At 39.2% G+C, this 16265-nt stretch overlaps 2 protein-coding genes across 2 annotated transcripts in view; one reads left to right on the top strand and one right to left on the bottom strand.

The window, feature by feature from the left end:
• DDX42 (DEAD-box helicase 42) overlaps window positions 1–10700 on the bottom strand; it is a 46925-nt gene extending 36225 nt beyond the window's left edge. Inside the window, exon 1 of the mRNA XM_044673937.1 lies at window positions 10570–10700. The gene's annotated coding sequence lies outside the window, so the exon portion shown is untranslated. The remainder of the gene's footprint in view (window positions 1–10569) is intronic.
• A 696-nt stretch (window positions 10701–11396) lies between these two features.
• The window catches only part of CCDC47 (coiled-coil domain containing 47), a 43365-nt gene continuing 38496 nt past the window's right edge, over window positions 11397–16265 (top strand). Inside the window, exon 1 of the mRNA XM_044671601.1 lies at window positions 11397–11540. The gene's annotated coding sequence lies outside the window, so the exon portion shown is untranslated. The remainder of the gene's footprint in view (window positions 11541–16265) is intronic.

The raw sequence follows: 16265 nt of genomic DNA, 5'->3' as shown, positions 1-16265 counted from the left end.
TCACAATGGAAGTCAATGATTCACAGGATGAGGACAACGGATTTAGAGTACCTCTGTGGCTCTAAACAGAGTTTTCTATAGGTGATAATTCAATATGCCAATGTGTAAACATCTAACCAAGTTTCTCATAGAATTCCTGCATCATTAATTTCTTAGAAGAACATACAGTATTTGGGGAGAGAGGGGTTGAATTCTCATGCTGAAGGAGCAAGCTATGTGTATGGCTATTTCTAAGCTATGGTTACCCAGAAACCTTGCAAACTGGGGTACTTTGGGCAATCCAAAGCCTTGCTTAATGGAAGCCCCTGTTCTTCTTATACTATTCCCACAACAGCTAAGAACTTATTCTTCAGATTTTATGTTATACCAGCCTCAATCATACCATTTTCCTAAAAATAAAATAGGACACCCTCACATATTCAATGGAAGCAGTTGTATGGCATGTTTCATCATCCCCAAATGAGGAGACTATTTGTTTACCCATTACTACCTCACTAGGGTTGAGAAGGTACAAAGTGTTGCTTATACAACTTTTTAATGAGACGAGTATTTTGATTGGCCTCTACTTTGAAATTTGTGTGCATACTTTTTTCTTCCTTTTCCTTTTCAGAAAATACAAAACAAAACAATTTTCTGTTCAGCTAAAAGGAATCCTTTAGCATTTTCCTCTTATGAAAGAGAATGAAAAGCATAATTTCCACCCCACCCCCCAAAACCCTTACCTTCTGTCTTAGAATCAATACTGTGTATTGGATCCAAGGAAGAAGAGTGGAAAAAGCTATGGAATGGGGGTTAAATGACTTGCCCAGGGTCATAGAGCTAGGAAGTGTCTGAGGCAGAGGCCAGATTTGAACCCAGGACCTCCCATCTCTGGGCCTGGCTCTCAATCCACTGAGCCACCTAGTTGCCCCTCAAAAGCATAATTTTTTTTTTTTAAACCCTTGTACTTCGGTGTATTGTCTCATAGGTGGAAGATTGGTAAGGGTGGGCAATGGGGGTGTCAGGTGACTTGCCCAGGGTCACACAGCTGGGAAGTGGCTGAGGCCGGGTTTGAACCTAGGACCTCCTGTCTCTAGGCCTGACTCTCACTCCACTGAGCTACCCAGCTGCCCCCAAAAGCATAATTTTTAAATGCAATTTATTAACAAAAGAGTGGATTTCAATTTAAGAATATTCTTATTTTGTTGGGTTTTTAACTGTTTCTTTTGTTTCCTGCCTTTTTTCAAAACTTTTTCATATCTGAGAAATTGGAAGTGACTTTTAGAACAGCTCAGGTAGTAGAAACTATAAGGCTTTTCCCTCAATTCAAATGCCTCTCTGCCCCACAATCATATTTCCTATCACTTCTCTATGCAATTTCCTAAGGAAATGTTATCTATCCTTGCTAACTCTCCATTTTTACGATGACATTGGTCAAAAAATTTTGAGCATGTGTCATATATACTAAAAATTATATATAAGTATTATTTTATAAATATGATAAAATATTTAAAATAAAATGTAAAAGATGAAATAAATGTTTAAATACTTTAATAGTGATTTGAAAATCATTTTCTCAAATATAACTTATTTTGATATTTAGCTTAAATAGCTCTTCTAGTTGAATAGCTGATGGATACCACAAAAGCATATGTAGACTGAAATAGAAGTTTATCACATGATATTTATTTTTTCAATCCAATCCACTAATTATGCAGATTTCTGTTCAAATTCTTGTTTTAACTTCTATATTCTCTGTTGTCAATTAATTGTTCTTCTAAGCAGATAAATTAAAAAAATGTTTGTGATTTTTGTGGGTCTATTCTATGTACTGCCACGTTGCTATTGTTTTAATCAATTTTTAATTAACTCCCTTTGATTCTCTAAGTAAACTATCATACCCCAAAAGCAATCATTTTATTTCTTTTTTTATGTGTCTATGTCCCTCAATTTTTTTCTTGTCTTATTGCGATAGCTGACATTTTTAGCACAAATATCAAAGAGTAGAAGTGACCCAGCTGTCCCCCACAGTGTATAATCTTTATGATGTACTGCTGTAATTTCTTTACTAATATCTTACTTTAAAATTGTACATAAATGTTCCCGAGCACATCAGTCTATATTTTATCTGTTTTTACTCTTCCATGTCTAAATTATCAAGACAATATTTGCATCACATTAGGAATTTAGAAGAACCCTTTCTCATTTTTCATCAATTTGTGTAATGTTGGAATCACTCTTCAAATTTTAAAATAAGATTAGCTTGTAAATTCATCTAGCCCTGGCATTTTTTTTCCCTTTAGGAGTACATTTATGAGGATTTTGGTTTTCTTCTCCCTTTTTAGTTAAATTAGTTAATGGTCTATATTTTTAAAAAATAATTCCCATTTTTATTATTAATTTAATGATTTCTTTTGTTCCAAATTTATTAATCTCTTTGATTTTCAAGATATCTATTTTGTTATTTAATTGAGGTTTTAAAAATATTTTGTAGTTACATGGCATATTTGTTAATCTGTTGCTTCTCTTGTTAATCTAAGTGTTTAGAGATGTAAATTTTCTCCTAGGGCCTACTTTTGGATGCATCCCTCCAAAAATTTTGTATGTTGTCTCAGTGTCATTATTTTTAACGAAATTACCTAGTTTTTTCCCCAAGGAGGGACACTTTTTTAGCCCATCCCACCGCAATTTTAAATTCTCTCCCTCCTTTTTACCATTCCCCAATGGATGAGAAAATAAGAAAAACAAAACCTATTACAAGTATATATAGTCATGCAAAACAAATTTCCACAATAGCTATGTGTGTTCCATCCCCCAAAACATAAAAGGGGGGAAAAAGGCAAGAAAGGGAAAAAATATACTTCAATCTGCATTTTCAGGTCATCATTTCTCTAGATAGAATGTTTCACCATTAAATACCATACTGTGGAATTGTGGTTCATAGTGTTAATCACATACTAAGGCCTTCAAAATTATTTTTACAACAGCTATTACTATGCAGATTATTTTCTTGGTTTTGATCATTTCACTTTGTATAAATTCTTAGATTTTTCCCAGATTTTCCTGAAAGCCAACCCCTTCTATTATTTCTTACAGCATAAAAGTATCCATCACAACTATATATCATGTCTTGTCCAGTTATTCCCCAAATAATGGTCATCTACTCAGTTTCCAATTCTTTGCCCCCAACTAAAAGAGCTACTATAAATATTTTTAAACATATGGGTCTTTTTCCTCTTTCTTTGATCTTCTTGGGGTATAGCCCTTAGCAACAATATTGCTGGTTTCAAAAGATATGCAGATAGGTTTTGGGGCAAAATTCCAAATTGCTTCCCAGAATGGTTGAACTAGTTCATAGTTCCACCAACAGTAAAGACTGGAAATAGTGTACTTGTTTTCTCACATCCTCTCCAGCATTTGTCATTTTCCCTTTTTTCTTATTTTTATGATTTGTCCTTTGACTCATTGTTCTTAATGATTAAATTATAATCTCTAATTACTTTTTACTCTTTGTTTTAGTGGCCATTTACTGAACATACTTTTTGTTGCATTGTGGTCTTGTCCAGGGGAGTGGGACTTTTTTAGAGATGCCTTCCAGGGTTATAACTATGATCCTAGTAAAACTTGATCAGAATCTGTCACATCTTTACTAGACACAGATAATCAGCAATATTTTGTGACACAATGACAGTGAAGGAAAGAGTGAGGTTACCACTCTCAACTTTCTTAACTTTGTTAATGCTCACCCTCCCTTCCCTCAAGATACCTCATATACTGTCCATGATGTGACTGTATGATATACTGACTGAGAGCACCAGTGACAATCCATGGGTAAAGTTTAATTTATTTTAAAGAATATAAATAGAAGTTCTAACATTTGCTTACAGTACTACCCAGGGAGGCAGCCGGGTGGTTCAGTGGATTGAGAGTCAGGCCCAGAGATAGGAGGTCCTGGGTTCAAATTTGACCTCGGACACTTCCTAGCTGTGTAACCCTGGGTAAGTGACTTAACCCCCATTGCCTAGCCCTTACCACTCTTCTTCCTTAGAACCAATAACCAGTATTGATTCTAAGACGGAAGGTTAGGGTTTAAAACAAAACAGGATAGTTTGTTTTTTTGCATGTACCAAATTTAGAAACCATGGAAGTATAGAGTTGTGAAAAAGCCTATCCCTCAAGGAACTTATATTCTATCAGGGTAGGAGTATCAAAATAAGGGGGAACAAATTTATGGTAAATACGATGAGAAGTACAAACAAAGCGCTAAAGGTTTAACTAAGACATTACATTTGAGCTAGGCTTTTAAAGACTGGAGAGGATTTTTATCCAACAGGATAAATATTTAAATGAGTGGTTGCCAGGAATTGATTCAATTCCTAAAAACTTTTTACACCAATACTAAGGACTTGAATCTAGTGTTTGGGGTTCAAGATTCTGGCTATTCTGACACATGTTAGAGGCCAATCTCCCCTGAGCCACATCCTAATCAAGTACTGAAGGCTAGATATCATCCTGCCTCCCCCTATCCCTGAGAGTGAAGGCAAATTCAGACCAGGGAAAGATACTTCCCTTTCATACAAAATTTTAGTCATTGGTATTTAGAATATTAATATCCAATCAAAAGCCCTTTCCTCCCCCTTACAATAGCACCTATCTTCCAGGTTGTTATGAGGATCAAATAAGATCATATTTGTTAAGGACTTTGCTAATCTTAAGTCGCTATATAAATGCTAGTTTATCATCACCACCACTATCAAGTTAAGAGGCTGCCATCCATGTCAGTGAATTGAATATCAATGACAAATTCTTAGATTTTAAATACTGAAACATTTTATCTAAATATATATATAAAACCACGACTATTCACTAGCTTGTAAATTTTATCAACAGGGTCAGCTATTGTTATTGTCCTTCCTTTTTTGAAGAAGACCCATGACATCATAGGGTGATGTCTTAACTTGTGAATGAATTAGATTTAAGTGAAGCAGAATTGTGCAAAGTCTTCCGCTTCCCCCACTTCCACAGTCATCAAAATCCAATGTCAAGACAAAAGTCAAAACTGCCAATTGTCTGGGAGGCAGTGAATGACCTTGCCACATTTCATGTCTGACCAAGTTGTAAGTGCTCCATAGCACCTACTTTATCTATCTTCATGGCTGTTGGAACAAACAGTTCTCATCAGCTCATTCTGCTGGAACTCTTCACATAGTTGGGGTGGCATCCTCCTAATTTACTGATGGGTCTGAGATCTATAAGTTACCCTCAACCTGATTTAGCCTACTGATATGGTTTTACTTGAGTGTGGTCTCTGAACATACTACATCTTTTTGGAACCACATGCTCAGCTTTATTTACCAATACTACCCTTACTCAATCTCTTGTTAAATCTCTTAGTTAGGGTCCACTTTACTCAGAATCCAACACTCTAACCATTAAAATATCTTTACCCCGCCCCAGATACCAATTGTAACCACTCCCACCAATGGAAGCTAAAAAGTTGAGTTGCTTACCTATAAACTAGAGAGCATAAACATCCTGTAGGACTCAAAGGTACTATATTAAAAGGAACATATTGATAACATTCTCTTTGTCTAAAATTCAACTCAACTACCACCCTTACTTAATCTTCCTATTTATGTCTATCTCGTTTTTTAAGATGTCAAAACTCAGTTTCCCAAGAAAGTCTTCCATGATAAATCCTAAATGTACATTTATAGGGGGCAGCTGGGTAGCTCAGTGGATTGAGAGCCAGGCCTAGAGACGGGAAGTCCTAGGTTCAAATCTGGCCTCAGACACTTCCCAGCTGTGTGATCCTGGGCAAGTCACTTGACCCCCATTGCTTACCCTTACCACTCTTCCACCTATAAGTCAATACACAGAAGTTAAGGGTTTAAAATAAAAAAAAAATTAAAATTAAATGTACATTTATATACACACATCGAGTATTTATTGACTATTTTCTTGATAAGAAAGCAACATAAGAGGAAATGGCATGGTTCTTTACTGATATTTAGCAAATGTCATTTGCTTCAACATTTATTTGTCAAGATTTGCCTTCTAGGAATCTAGTTTATCAGCTACACAAAAAATACCAGTCATTAGCTTGGTCATGCCTTGTTTCTAGGGTTGTTCTTACCAAATAAGAGTATTTACCTAGCTTTATCAGCAGGATTTATTTTCTATAAAACACTCTCAGAAACTTTGGTAATCAATCACATTCCAAACAGGCACTGAAATGAAACCTACTCAGAATTACAGAATGCTGAAGAGGTCTTTTAAGATCCTCTCCTCCAACCCCTACTTGCCACAGATCAAGAAAACTGAGACCCAAAGTGAATAGTTCCAAAGTCATGCACAGTAGTTAGTTTGGAAAAATCTTCCAGAAGTCAGCTGATAGTAGTAGTAGTAGTAGTCAGAAGAATATAAAGTAAAGCTTCTTGAGGGTAGGGACTAACAGTTTTTGTCTTTTGTTTACCCAGCTGGTTCTTCACCTGGTGCGGAGTAAGCTCTTAATAAATGCTTATTGAATTGAATTAAGATCAATGCAGAGATAGTTATATTTGCTTTGGGCTTATTTTTTACTTGCTTTAGGAATCCCCAATTGTTTATCACTTATAAACACTGATAAAAAAAAACCTCAAGCTAGAGAAAATATTTGTGATAGATTTTTTTTTTTTTATGACTGACAAAGTTGCTATTTAAGAGGGTTGGTGAAGAAAAAATAACTAGCTTAGTTTAAACTGGCGTCTTTTTCCTCTATATCCCACAAAGGGAAGGATTAAAGTGAGAAGAAAGTCATTAGGTATTCAAAGGAGGGGTTAGGCATACATAATATGCCTGCCAAAATGAATAAATCCATGCCTACAGAAGTGAATGTATTATCAAGAAAATATAGTACAATTCAAATATTGCCATTCATTTTGAAAATTTCACACAATAGCAAAGCATGAGTGGGTTGGAAAGCACAGCCCTCCCAGAGACCTAAGCAGAGCAGCAGTTTAGAAGTCTTTTTGTTTGTTTTCAAATTTTTATTCTGGCATTGGCTGTCAATGTGGCATTGAACAAGTAACTGTTGCTTTATACCTTCTTAACCTGCAAAAAACTTCTTTTGTGCCCTAGGCCATTCCCCATGTCCCAGTATTTCACAGGTTAATCAAGTTATTACTCTGCTCATCCGTCTCCTGCTTCCAGACCTGAAGGTCATCCCCATACCTATGGATCACATATCATACTTTTCTTCAAAATCTCATTAACAATTACTTGAAGCTTGTGTGGTTTTATAAAACTAAGCTTAATCCAAAGTGCACAAATAATCCTTTGCCCTAATACCACAATTTCCCCCCACTTTTTAAAAATGAAATTTAATTCTGAATTTAATGAAGACTAAGTAAAACAAGCATTTCCAAATGCTGGAGAACAGAAAAAGAGCTGTACAAAAAGCTGTGGATCTTTTATATATAGCTTACTGTTCTAAATATATACATACATTTATAAACACACATACACTGTATATCAACATGTAACTTTCAAGGCTGTCCTGCTTCTTTTTTTGTATTTTTTGGCTAACTCTTAAATATTCATATTAATACAGATAATAAACAGCAGACAAACTAAAAATAACTGCTATAAAACTGAAAAGTTATTGGCTTAAAATCCAGATTTGCATTCTCAAGAATGTTTTGTCTTAATGTTAAAATTAATTTTGTGTTCTCTAAGCACACATTGGTTGGCACACACTGGGGGAAAACAAATGGAAGAAAGGCTATTGGGCAGCTGTCATGGATAATCAAAACTTTCTACTATTTATAGAATTGCTCAAAGTTCCTTCCCTCTGGTCAGCTTTCTCTTATATACTCCTACTTCTTAAGTCTTTGTACTAGTTGTACCAAATGCCAGGAACATTCCCCCTACCCCGTTGGTTATCTTGCATCAAATAAATCCTGAAATCTTACTTCCTTCTCCTGACAGCCTTTCTCAGGTGAGAAAAAAACAGGTGTAACAAAAATAAGCCCTTAGTTTCACCATGAGCATGTAACTCAAATGGCTCCCTGTACCACTAAAATATCAAAGAGTACAATAAGAAAATTCACAAAATAAGGTTTTGTTTACACTTTCATTCTGGAAGGGTACTGTTAGTTCAATAAAAATATCTATGTCTTATTTCTAAATATATATCATGAAAATGTTGTCCAAATCTGAATCTGTTTCAAATTTTTAAACTATGAATGTAATTTGAATACACTTTTAGAAATTTTATCAAAACCAAAGAATACTAAATCTTACTTTTAAAAAAATCAGCTCTGACAAAACAAATATAAATAAGACTCTAAAAATTGCTTTCCCCTGCTAAAGAGAGATTTTGCATTTGAGCACACTACCTTTCAGTCAACAAATTTCTTCTTCTTTGTGCCCAGTTCTTGGGAAGACAAGGATAAACCACAATTTTGTCCTAGAAGAGCTTGGTTACAGAGACCAGACTTAAGGACAAGAAACAATTAAAGGACAAAGTAAGAAAAAACAATTCAAGAAACAATTAGAAATCAAATGTTTTAACTGAGTGGTACTAAACTCCACAGAAATTTGATGGACAAGTTGAGCTAAGATTTAAGTTTTAAGATTAAGTTTTCACTGAAGGTGAAATGGACAGGGAAAGATTTTGAAAGACAAAAGGGATGGAAGTATGGAGAGGACTGACTCTGCATAGGGGACAAAACTAAGAGTGACATGTGTGCATGTAAATAATGGGGAGATTAGAATAACCAAAACTAAAAATAAGTTTGTATTGGGATGGGGGAAATAGTATAGACTGAAACCTCCCTTAGGATGGGGATCATCTCTCATTTATCTTTGACTTTCCTTTAAAATTTAATATTTTGTACATAGTAAGCACTTAAATATATTTGTAAATGAATCAATCTATACATATAAATGTTTTTATTCTATTGTCTCTAGTCAATGAATTATGAACAATGTTTTAAGTGTGGCAATAATCATGGTACTTTACTCATTGAGTTCTTGTTCTTATTTATAACTATATCGCCTAATCTAATAAATAATAAACATCATGAACATCTTGCACTCGATTTACTCTTTCTTCAGTACATAGCATGGGAAATCAAAACACCTTTCTATAAAATAGCTAGCATTTATATTTTTAAGTTTTAAGGTTTGCAAAGCACTTTTTACTTCAATCTTATTCTCACAATAAAACCCTGAAAGGTGATCACTATAATTATCCCCATTTAACAGATGAGGAAACTGAGTTAGAAAAGTAACTTGCCCAGGGTCAGATTTTGAGGCTGGGTTTGAAATTAGGTTTAATTGGAGGCAGCTAGGTATCACAGTAGATGGACCACCAAGAGGATTTGGATTCAAAAATGTAGCCTTGGACACTTTCTAGCTTTGTGGCCATGGGAAAGTCACTTAACCCCAAATGTCTAGAAGAAAGAAATTAGGTCTGATTCCAAATCCAGCATTTTAACCACTGCACCACCTAAGTGCCTTGAGATGACAAGTGAACAATAACTTCAACTTTATGTACTGTTTTGAGCATAAATCTATTATTCCATTTTCCTTTCCATTAGTGTAAACCTGTAGTATCAAAACTCAAAAAACGTGGGTCATTAATCTGTACATAAGGTTCCTAGTAGGTCGAATGATTGACTTAGAAAATCACATATTAACATTGTGTATATTGTGTCGTATTTTTGTCTCCTTAATATTTCTAAATTACACTTTAATCTTGTTTGAACCGAGGGTGCTTGCATACAATCGGTATGCAGTAAATTTCAGTTACAAATAGGTTTGCAATTTATACTATACTCAGTGTCAAACGGGGTTGTTATAATAGCCTATCCTACACTAGTGTTATCAAGCAATTTTCCTATAACTTATTAGTTGTTAATCCTCTCTTCCATCAAAAGTACGGATTCCCCTAAGGTAGGCTATATACATTGTTCTATATATATATCTCTAAAAGGTCTTACGACCCAGCAGGATTTTTTTTTTTTTAAGTTTTTCGAGAATAAAAATAAACAATCGTAGCCACGTAGGCCACCAACAGCGGTAGCCAGTGTCAGGGCTCCATGGAACCTCGATCTCTCTCACCTGAGGCTCGGCTCGGAGCGGGTTGCTTGCTGCCCGGCACCCTGAAGGACAGGGTGGCTGACGGTCCCGCCGTCCTCCAGTTAAGACTCTAAGCCCACCCTCTCTCCCCTTCCCTACCGCGCGGGTCGATTAAATAGGATCGTCCCACCTAGCGAGAGCCGCCAACTGGGCCGACGCAGAAGCCGAGATCGCGGGGCGAGCGCCAGGGGCGGGATCCTTGCTCAGCCCGCCCCCTCCTCTCTCTGTCCACCCCCACCACCACCACCCCCGACTCCCGGGCCTGGCCCGCTCCCTCAGGCCGCCCAACCAACGGGGCCCTCGGAGTTCTCTCAGTCTTCGCCTCGATAAAGAAAACTCGGCCCGACTCTTTGTTAAGGGAGGCCAAGGTCCCCGGGCCCACACTAGGCCACACGGCAGTCTCCTGGTTCCCTGGGAGCTGTTGCCCCGGCGCCCAGATCTCCTCCCCCTCGTCCTGAGGCCTACCGAGCAGCCACAGCCACAGACGAGCCCCGCCGCTTCGGATTACGTGCGCTCGGTCTCCGTTCCCCCGTCCTGGTGGGTGCTCGTCCTTCTCCGCCTTCAGTCACAGGCACCGCCTCAGTCACAGCCGCCGCTTAGCCGGTTGCTGGGAGGGGGAGGGGGAAGGTGGTACGTAATGTGACATGCGCAATGAAGGGGACGCCGGGAAAGGGGCGGAGCCTAAGGCTACTGCTCCCTCAGCGAGGCAAGAGGAGAGAAAAGTATGAGTCTTCCTTCTTCCACCTGCTCTTCGTTATCCTGATTGGGGCTGGAGTTGCTCAAAAGTGCTTCTGGCCATTATTTTATATCTATAAACGTGGGGGTAGGAGGTGGAGGTGTCTGGGTGGAGGGAGAGATAGTTTTAGTCCCGGAATTTCCATGTAAGCCCCGAAGATCGGGCAGGTAGACCTGAGTCTGGAAAGAGGGCCAAATTCCTAATAGCCCCTTAAGGAAAAAAAAACCCAACAACTTTCCACCCCATGTTAATACGTATGCCCAGGTCCGAAAGTCTCATTCCCTGCCAGCCCGTGCGCACGGCCACGTGGTCCCATTAAGCTTGAAGAAGGTACTGCACACTGTAGAGGGGTGGGGGAGGTGGGAGGGATGAAGGAGAACATTTTTACCCTTTGCCCCTCCCTCCTCGAGCCCTGGGCGAGGGCCGTAACTCGACAACCTCACGCCGCGAGCGCGCAGACGCAATTACGCTACGTACGTAAAAGGAGCGCGCCGCCGCGGCTGATTGCGTGTGTACGTGCGAGCCCCGGCCGGCAAGCAGTGACGGAGTGCCGGGCCCTACCTTCGCGCACTACCTCTTGGGGGGCTCCAGAGGGAGTAGCGGCTGGTCCCGCGACTGTGGAGTAGACGCCGGGCGAGGTCACCGGGACTAGGTTGTAGCGACGTCGGCAGGCGAACCTGTCCTTTGGCTTTCAGTGCAGGTAGGGAAGAGAGGGAGCGGGCAGCAACTGACCGTTGGTGCGCTTGGACCTGGGCTAAGGATGTGGGGTGGAAGCCTCGGGGCCTAGATTGGTGGTCTTCCTTCCTCCCCCCCCCCCCACTTTTCCTCCTCCTTCGTTTCTTTCCTCCTCGCCCTTTTTTTGGTGACCACAGCTTTCAGCACAGGCATCCTTTCATCCCCACCCCCGAGACTTCTATGATCTTCCGGCCCCCATTTCCATAGAGGGGGATGTTTCACCTCCTCAAAGCCCCGTGAGGACAAATTAAGACAAAGTGCACTTAAGTCTCTTCAGTGGATGATAACGGGTTTGGGAAAGCACTTAACACAGTTCATAGCTTTAAAACTGGAAGCGACCTGAGAAGAAGGAGCTAGGTACAGCCAGAAAGGACATTGGTTCTGAGAATAGTAGTGCACACCTGAGTTCAAATCCCATCTCTTGACACTACCTGTATATGACCTTGGACTATTCCTTTCTTTCACCTATGTGGCCCCCAATTTCTTCATCTGTAAAAAGAGGATGTTGTACTAAATGGCTTTTGAGATTCATTCCAGCCCAAGATTTACGATCCTGTGATCTAGACCAACCCCAACGTTGTACCTTTAGATGTAAATGATGAAGACCTATGCCGTTGTTTTGCTTACCAAGACAATGAGGCCCAAGGTGGTTAAGGGAGTATACAAGGTCTTACCTCTCGGGAATTATTTAACTTCGAAAGTACTTGGAGGAGTGTCCTAGAAAATCTCTCAAGGTCACTTTGCGTTTTACGTTTCTGCTCATTGCTTCTACTTAGTGACTTTATCCCAGAGAAGAAGCTGTTTGAGCTTAGTAGATAATCCAAACCTGTTGATGCATTTGACCTACTTTTCTCCCTATCTTTTGCCTACCTGGTCACGTGGTGTGAATTGCTATTGAGTGTAGTGGTTATTGCTTGAGAGCTGGAGTAACAGGTGTTGCCGAGGTGTTGTGTGAGGAATAAATATATCCAAGCAACCCAAGATTCAAATGTCATGGCTAATTTTAAACCCAAATAATTTTGAGAGAAGTTTATACAACTGTGTACAAATGAGGTATAGAAATTATAAGTTGCAGATAATCAACAAAGAAAAAGTGCTACTATTAAATGGAGGATTGGGTGAAATTTCTTGTAGCTGGATTTTAGTTGAGACTTAAGGAAGCCAGGTAGGGCCAGAGGAGAGTAACTTAGTCATGGGACGGACAGCCATTGAAAAATTCTAGATTCTGAAGATGGAGTGTCATGTATGAGAAAGTGTAAGGAGGCCAGTGTTACTGAATCAAAGAGTAGGTGGAAGGGAATAAAGTGTAATAAGACTACAAAGGAATGAAGGGGCCAAGTTATGAAGACTTTGAATGCTAAAATAGGGTTTTATATTTTGTTTTAGAGAAGATTAGGAGCCACTTAAGTTTATTAGATTAGGGGGTGGGTTGGGAGGTTGGAGTGGCAGATATTTTATTTAGGAATATCAACTTGATTGTAGAGTGGAGGAATTAGCCTGCTATAGTAGTAATGGAGAGGTAAGATGATAAAATCCTAAACTAAGGTAGCAACAATGTCAGAAAAAGGCATATACAAGAGTTATTTCAAAGGCAGAATCAACAGGATTTTGCAACTGATTGGAGCAGAGATGGGGGAAGTAGGATCATGAATGAGAGTTGAGAAATATAGGATGCCACCAAAATTGTGAGTGTGAGGATCAACCATAGGAAAATTAGAGCAGAGAAAGTCTTGGGCAATATAATGAATTGAGTTTTAAACATGTTGTGTTAAAGGTGTCTGTGGAACATCCAGTTCAAAATATCAAATTAGGCAATTAGAGATGGGATATTGGAAGTCATGTGCCTTCCTTAGCTACAGTCTTCATTTCTTTCTCTTCCTTCTTTTTTCCCCTTTAAAAAAATAATCCTTACTTTCTGTCTTAGTATCAGTTCTAAGACAGAATTGCAGATAGGACTAGGCAAACTGGGTTAACCAATTTGCCCTGGGTCATATAGCTAGGAAGTATCTGAGGTCAAATTTGAACCCAGGTTCTCCCAACTCCAGGTCTGGTGGCTATTTTTTTTTTTAATGATTTAAATATTTAATTATTTTAGAAAAAAATTTCCATGGTTACATGATTCATGTTTTTACTTTCACCTTCACCCCCCTTTTAATTCCCCCCCCTCCATATCCAACTTGCATTTCCACTGGTTTTAACATGTGTAATCAGTCAAGACTTATTTACATATTATTGATAGTTGCATTGGTGTGGTCATTTAGTGTCTACATCCCCAACCATGTCCGCATCAATCCATGTGTTCAAGTGGTTGTTGGTGGCTATCTTTCTACTGTGCTACTTAGCTGCTTCTACAACCTTCATTTCTAATTCATCTTTATAGACACCTGGCTATTGGGGTAAATTCCTTTGCAGTTGCCCTGAAGTACTCCTGTTCCTTAGGTAGTGAGAAACCATATCATTCACCAGGGGAGGAAGGAAGCACTCCCACTGGGCAGCTAGGTAGGGGGGGCAGGTAATGAGAGGTGCATGGAGAAGGGCAAGAGAGTATCCCAAGTGCTTAACTTCTTCCAGCTGTGTGCCACACTGTGAGCTATGCTCCCCTCAAACCTAACTCTTCTCTAGCTCCACCATGGGAATCACTTTCACCACGGACTCAACAGGCTACAGGCTGCAGTCTGCAGTCTATGCTGCATCCTCACAAAGCATGTGAGCCCTTCCCTCCACCCCCTTACCCCAGAGAGGAGAGGGAGGAAGCACTCACACTGGGCTGCTAGGCAGAGGAGAGGATGAGGAATGTCCTCAGGCTCATGGAGAAGGGAAGAGGAACACCTCTGCCCTGAGTCCCTCTGGCTTTCTAGTAATGAACTCTGGCAGGTTACTGCAGATGTGCCCAGAGAGAGAGGGCTCTGCGTGCCATAGGTTTTCCATAATAGGTCTAGATCTTCCAAGAAATCTGTTTCTCCCAACATGACACATAAATGTCATTGGGGAAATGAAGTGGATACTGATGTCTCTTTTAAGAATTAACATCAGGGGCAGCTGGGTAGCTCAGTGGATTGAGAGCCAGGCCTAGAGACAGGAGGTCCTAGGTTCAAATCTGGCCTCAGACACTTCCCAGCTCTGTGACCCTGAACAAGTCACTTAACCCCCATTGCCTAGCCCTTACCACTCTTCTGCCTTGGAACCAATACACAATATTGGTTCACAATACACAATATTGGTTCCAAGACAGAAGGTAAGAGTCTTGAATGAATGAATGAAAGAATTTCTCTGGGTGGCTCAGTGGATTGAGAGCCAGGCCCAGAGATGGCAGGTGGTCCTGGGTTCAAATGTGACCTCAAGATACTTCCTAGCTGTGTGACCCTGGGCAAGTCACTTAACCCCCATTACCTAGCCCATACCACTTTTCTGCCTTATTGGTTCTAAGACAGAAGGTAAAGGAGAGAGAGAGAGAGAGAGAGAGAGAGAGAGAGAGAGAGAGAGAGAGAGAGAGAGAGAGAGAGAGAGAGAGAGACAGAATTAACATCTCTGAAAATAGGTTATAGAGAATTCTAGAAAGGATTAAAAAAAGGAGTAGAAAGAAGACATAATTTATAATGCCCCTTTGCTAAATTATTACTGAACTAGAAGAATGGAAGGATTAACTCCATTTTTTTGCTGGAAAAGAAATGAATAAGATGAAAGTGAGAGGAAATAACATTGAAAGTAAATCCAAGAAGCTTGGGATTGGGTAAATGAATGAAAGGAGAGGGAGTTTTGAGGATGTGAATGATAACAGTTCATGTTTAGCTTTGCCGTTTGCCTAACATTTTACAGACATCTTATTTGATTGTCACAGCATACTTGTGAGGTAGATGCTATAATCTCCATTTTTCAAATGAGAAAACCGAGATTTAGAAAGATTAAGTGACAGCTTGTCTAGTGTCACATAGTAAATATCTGAGGTGAAATTTAAACCAGGTCTTAATTTCAAGGGTAACATTCTAACTATTATGTCACCAGAGGGGAAAAGACTGATTTCAGAGCAGCATGAATAAAACAAATGGCAGAGAAGTAAAAAGAGAAAGTAAATCTACTTAGGGATGGAAAGGAGTGAGGAAGAAAAGGAGAGAGAGAAAGAACATTTATTCAACACTTATTTACCAGGCATTGTTAAGCTGGGAATATAAATACAAACAAGCAAGACAATTTCTGAGTTCAAGGAGTTTACATTCTAATGAGGGAAGATGATACAAGTAGTCCCAGGAGTCTTAGCTCTGTTAAAGTCTAAGCAATATTAAATCTTCAAATATCACTAAAACTTTTTTTGGCATATCCTGTTTATATATAGACACACTGAAACATTAGTTTAGAAATATATGTCTCTAAAAACTTGTATTAACAAAATAGAAAAAGAACAGTTATCTAAGCCTATAACTTAAAAACAAATTAGCAACCCAAAATAAATACGAAATCTTGGAAATTAGACAAAGAAACTTGAAAATATTACAGAATTGATTAACACAACTGAGGTATTTATTTTAAAAAGAAGTCTAGGGGCAGCTGGGTAGCTCAGTGGAGTGAGAGTCAAGGCCTAGAGACGGGAGGTCCTAGGTTCAAATCCGGCCTCAGACACTTCCCAGCTGTGTGACCCTGGGCAAGTCACTTGACCCCCATTGCCTACCCTTACCAATCTTCCACCTATAAGTCA

The sequence above is a fragment of the Gracilinanus agilis genome, chromosome 4, assembly GCF_016433145.1.
Source record: "Gracilinanus agilis isolate LMUSP501 chromosome 4, AgileGrace, whole genome shotgun sequence".
Taxonomy (NCBI): domain Eukaryota; kingdom Metazoa; phylum Chordata; class Mammalia; order Didelphimorphia; family Didelphidae; genus Gracilinanus; species Gracilinanus agilis.
The sequence above is the reverse complement of the archived record's forward strand: the minus strand, read 5'-3'. Positions and strand labels throughout refer to the sequence as shown.